Source organism: Macaca nemestrina, chromosome 8 (genome assembly GCF_043159975.1).
Source record: "Macaca nemestrina isolate mMacNem1 chromosome 8, mMacNem.hap1, whole genome shotgun sequence".
Taxonomy (NCBI): Eukaryota; Metazoa; Chordata; class Mammalia; order Primates; family Cercopithecidae; genus Macaca; species Macaca nemestrina.
In genome coordinates, this window is record NC_092132.1 from 12,811,555 (window position 1) to 12,817,335 (window position 5,781).

The window sequence follows — 5,781 nt, forward strand, 5'->3', positions numbered from 1 at the left end:
TCTCATGTAAGTTTAGACACAGTTCAGGGATGGTGTGAAGGCTTGATGATGAAGGGAAGTTAGTCTACTTTTAATTTGTTCTGCCGCTCTCAACTTGTAGCTTCTCTCTCATGATCCAAAAGGGCTGCTCCCACTCCCACTGTCACAGGCATACTCAGAAAACGGGTAAAGAAAAGGAAGGGCTCCCTTCCCCTTTAAGATCAAGACCTAGAAGATGCACACATCACTTACACTCACATCCCATTAGCTTGAACTTGTTCGTACGACCACAAAATTGCAAGAGGGGTGCCAAATGCAACCTTTAGTTGGGTGTCCATGTACCCAGATTTAAAAATCTACCACCACGGAATAAAGGGAACTGGACAAACAGTGCAGTTTCTGCTATCTATGCTGCCTGCTGCAATGCAGGGAACTTAGCAGCCACTTAAGGAATTTTTATCAAATAAATGAATGGCAGTGTCATCCTAGGTACTGGGGATACCAAGATGAAATCACATATTTCTTGTTTTCAGTGAGTTTTTAGCCTATAAGGGGCAGGGGCTAAGCAAGTAAAGAAATAAATGCAAAGAAATGTTCCATTGGGTAAGATAGCAGCCTGTGTGGAGCCCCATATAATCAGTTACAAAGGACAAAAGCAGCAAAGGTCAGAAAAGGTCTTCACGGAGGAGAGGATGCTCAGCTGAGTCCGGAAAGATGAGTAGGTGTTTTCCTGGTGAGCCAGGTGAGGAGAGCTGATCAAGGACAAAAGGAGAGCATCAGCTAAGACCAGAAGGTTTAGAAACAGCTGGGCATATTTAAGAGCGAACAGGCTTGGGCCAGCAGGGGAGGGAGGGGAATAGCAAAGGAAACTGGAGGAGGTGGGTGGAGTCAGGTCAGGGGACCTAGTCTTTCTCTCATAGAAAGTGGTACCTGTTGAGCCATTTCCAGTGCAGATGTTTCAGGTGGCGGGGGTGTGTGTGAGTGTGTGTGTGTGACAGAATGACATTTTCATTTTTAGAAAATTGCTTTGGGTACGGTCATGGTGGCTCATGCCTGTAATCCCAGCACGTTGGGAGGCTGAGGCGGGTGGATCACAAGGTTAGGCGTTCAAGACCAGCCTGGCCAAGATGGTGAAACCCTGTCTCTACTAAAAATACAAAAATTAGCTGGGCATGGCGGCAGGTGCCTGTAATCCCAGCTACTCGGGAGGCTGAGGCAGAGAACTGCTTGAACTTGGGAGTCGGAGGTTGCAGTGAGCCAAGATTGAACCACTGCCCTCCAGCCTGGGCAACAGAGCAAGACTCCATCTCAAAAAAAAGAAAAAAAAAAAAAAAGAAAAGAAAAGAAAAGAAAAAAGAAAAAGAAAAGAAAAAGAAAAAAGAAAAGAAAATTGCTTTGGGCACACTTTTCAGAGAATGGACTAGCAGTGGGGACATGACTAGAAGTGAGAGGCAAAACTTTTGCAGAAGCCTAGCGTTTTCTTCAGAGACACTAATATTTTCTGTAAGCATGACTTTCAATGATCTAACGTATCTCGTAAAGATAGAAATAGTTTTATTTGAAATCAATTGAAGTCGGCCGGGCGCGGTGGCTCAAGCCTGTAATCCCAGCACTTTGGGAGGCCGAGACGGGCGGATCACGAGGTCGGGAGATCGAGACCATCCCAACATGGGCTAACATGGTGAAACCCCATCTCCACTAAAAAATACAAAAAACTAGCCGGGCGAGGTGGCGGGCGCCTGTAGTCCCAGCTACTCGGGAGGCTGAGGCAGGAGAATGGCGGGAACCCGGGAGGCGGAGCTTGCAGTGAGCCGAGATTCGGCCACTGCACTCCAGCCTGGGCGACAGAGCGAGACTCCGTCTCAAAAAAAAAAAAAAAAAAAGAAATCAATTGAAGTCATAGTTGATTTTTTTTAAAGATAAAGGCTAATCGATTTTGTTTTTTCTGTCATCAGTGTTTTTTCGAGTGGTCATTTTCACCTCCTCTGTTTGCTTCTGCTGCTTCTGCTGAAGTCTATACACTGCTGTTTACAGAAGCGTTGTGTGCCCTCGGGAAGGGCTTCTACCTTCTGCACACAAGCCGAATTATGAGTGGGCTGGGAGAGATGAACTCCACCACTCTGGGCAGTCGAAAAACTCCCTGCTATAAGGAAAAGCCGGTGGCATCCAGACCATGGAAACTCTGAAAAACAAAGAATTACCAACTGTCTCATTTAACCGTGAAAAAGCCGAGCCAAGAGGCGTTCAATGGTGTCCCCAAGGTCACCCAGCAAAGCAACAGCAACAAAACCAGGGGCTAGGACATGGGTCCTTCTCAGTTCAGCTCTTTTCCCACGAATAGGATCAAATGTCACAGCTTAAACAAGGACCTTTCCAGCCTTTCAGTCTTCCCTGATTTTTTATTTTGCTTAACTATAGCATGCATTTTGAAACGATGGCCTTGAGATTTCTTGCAGTTTTACATTTTCATGATTTATAGAGTTTACCATGAGTGTATTTTGTAGATATTTCTCTACTAACATGAATATACTATGCAGTAAGCACTTACCCAGCCATTTGTTTATTTAAAGAGAATTTTCCAGTGTCATTATCATCTTAGTAAGCAGCACTTCGAAGGATGGCCAGCTCCCTGTCATATGGAAGATCTGGGATCGACTGCGCCGTTCTCATAAGCCTGGACCCTGTGCTAGCTTCCAGATTTTGGCTTACAAATATGGTAAGGCAATGAAGAACCTCTTTGAATCTTGGTGAGCACCTCTGACTATCTCCTTAGGCTGGATTCTAGATGCAGAATACTTCGTCAGTTTAATACTCATCTCATGATGAACAAAGTCAAGAAAAAATCTAACTGCCCCACCCCCAGCGGCCAGTATCATACATACATACCCAGCGCACTACACTCACTGACATGCGACACCACCCATACACACACTACTGCACACACACCCCATACTACACACACACACACAACTCACAGACATCACTGCACACACACCCCACACCCATACTACCATACCCCCCACACACACTGCACATACACATCCCACACTACACACAGGTCACACACACAACTATACCACAAACACACAAACTGCACACACACATCCCACACTACACACACACCACACACACACTTCACTGTAAACACGCTCCCACACTACACACACACCACTGCGCACACCCCCCACACTACACACACACCACACACACACTACACACACACACAACTACACACACACCCCACACTATACACATACACACTACACACACACCTCACTGCACACACACAAAACACACAACCAAACCCCTACACACACACCACTGCGCACACCCCCCACACTACACACACACCACACACACACTACACACACACACAACTACACACACACCCCACACTATACACATACACACTACACACACACCTCACTGCACACACACAAAACACACAACCAAACCCCACACACAAAAACACACAACACACTACACATACACACCACTGCACACACACATCCCACACTACACACATACACACACATCTCAGTGCACACACACCCAATACTGCATGCACACACACAAAACACCCACAAAACCACACCGCACATACAAAAAACAATAGGCAAAACACACACACACTACACATACACACCACTGCACACACATATCCCACACTACACACATATACACATATACACACCTCACTGCACACACATCCAATACTGCACTCACAAAACACACACATACAACCACACTACACACACATAACACAATACACACAACACACACAATACACATACACATCACTGCACACACACGCACCACACTACGTGCACACACAGCAACACACACACACACACACGCAGACTTTCTGCTTCTTCCTTAGTCTTGACTCATATCAGTAAATGACATATCATGGCAGGTTACTGAAACCAAAAACCTATGAGTTAGCCTCGCTTTCCTTCTCTTACTCACCCTCTTGTTCAGCCCATCAGCGTGTCTGTTCAGTTCTTCCTTCCATGTAAAAACGCATCTGAAAGCCGCTCATTTCTCTTCGTCTCCAGGACCACCACCTTGATCCAAGCCACCACCCTCTCTCCTAACTCATCTCCTGTCCAATCTTGACTTCTTCTATTCCATTTTCTATACAGCAGCCAGAATAATATAAAAACGTCATTTAGTTCATGTCATACCTTCTCATAAAAGTCTACATTGTTTATCTTATTTTGGAAAAAAAATCCAAACAGTTTATCCGGCTTACAAAGGACTCCTGCCCACCCTTCTGACTCAATGTCCTGCTCCTTCCCAGTGGATTCATTTGTTCCATTGTGAGACGGGTATGGTTACAGGCACTTGTGATGCATCAGTAAAAACTAAGATCCCTGCCCTAATGCAATTTACATTCAGCAGGGCAAGAGGATAAACAAATAAGTCTAAAGCTTATGTAGAGTATGTTAGAGGTTTTAAGTGATATTTGAAATGGAAAAACAGAACAGAATGGGAAGGCAGCGATTATAGAAAGGGTTCTAGGATGCAATTTTAAGTAGAAGGACTAGGCAGCATATTTAGTGCTTTTTTGTAAAGGGTGAAAGAGTTGGCCACACAATATCTGAAGGGAAGGGCTTTCTAGACAGAGATGAGTTTATTTTCTATACAGTAGCCTGAATAACAGACTATGTATATTTTATATTCTAGTTTGGTGAGTTCAGATAATAAGCAAGTAAACAAACAAACAAGCAAATGAGGAAAAGCTGAGATAGTGAGAAGTGGCTTGCACAGACCTCAATAGGACGATGAGAAGCGATTGACCGGGAGCCGCTTTAGATTACTTGTCTCTTCTCATCCCTAAACCAACCTTATAAGGCAGGTCTTACTAGCCTTGTTATACAAGTAAATATGCTAATCACAGAGAGATGCTAAATAATTTTCCCAAATTCACTCAACTAATATTTCCTTCCATGTGGTTCCATCGTCCCCTGTGTGTTCCCTGCCACCATATTTCTCAAACAGCACATTTATGATTGGGTGTTTAGCCACTTCCCTTTCCTGATCCAAGGGGAAAGAAACTGTGTCTACCTCACTGTGGAAACCCCAGCACCTGGCGCAGTGATAGGCCCACCATCAGCACACAATGATGCTTGCTAAATAAAAGCACATGCCTGACCCGCTCTTCAACTCCTGGTGGGATTGACTCTAAATATGAAGCCCTTCTCCATGATCATGGGAATTCACCCTAAAGGCATGTGCCAGTTATAAAATCAACTCACAAATAATTTGAAACTTTTCCATTGAGTCTGTTTTCCATCTTCCTGAATCTCAGTGAGTTTTGACTCCTTCGACCAATGGCATACATTGTAAGTGACACGAGGTGACTTTTGAGGCTAGTTCCTCAAAGGCTGTACAGCCTCTGCCTAAATCACTGGACACTTGGCCTCTACATAAGAAGTCCCACCATCTTTACATGACCATACTGGAGAGGTTACATCATGTAGGCTTTCTGGCTCGCAGTCCCAGCTGAGCCCAGTATCCAACCATTCCCAGTGAAGCTGTGTCGTGTTGGAAGTGGATCCTCCTGCCCCTCCTGATCCAGCCCCATCCATTGGAGTCACTGGCAGTCTTCCCAGCTAAGGCCCAAACATCAAACAGCAGATCATTCCCCGGTGCCCTCTCAGAATTGCTAACCCAGAGAAGGATGTTTTTCTTTGAACGAGTAAGATTGGGGAGGTTGGTTACATGGCTATAACTGGAACATCAAGTAAAATCTTTTTTTTTTTTTTTTTTCAGAGTCTCACTCTGTCACCCAGGGTG

General features: G+C 44.9%; 1 long non-coding RNA gene across 1 annotated transcript; it reads right to left on the reverse strand.

The window, feature by feature from the left end:
* Positions 1-1,866: 1,866 nt before the first annotated feature.
* LOC105492825 (uncharacterized) lies at positions 1,867-4,414 on the reverse strand. The gene is made up of 3 exons (XR_011606447.1): positions 3,949-4,414; positions 2,528-2,760; positions 1,867-2,161 (listed from the first exon to the last, which is right to left on the reverse strand). It is a non-coding gene; the product is annotated as an uncharacterized lncRNA (long non-coding RNA).
* Positions 4,415-5,781: the final 1,367 nt, after the last annotated feature.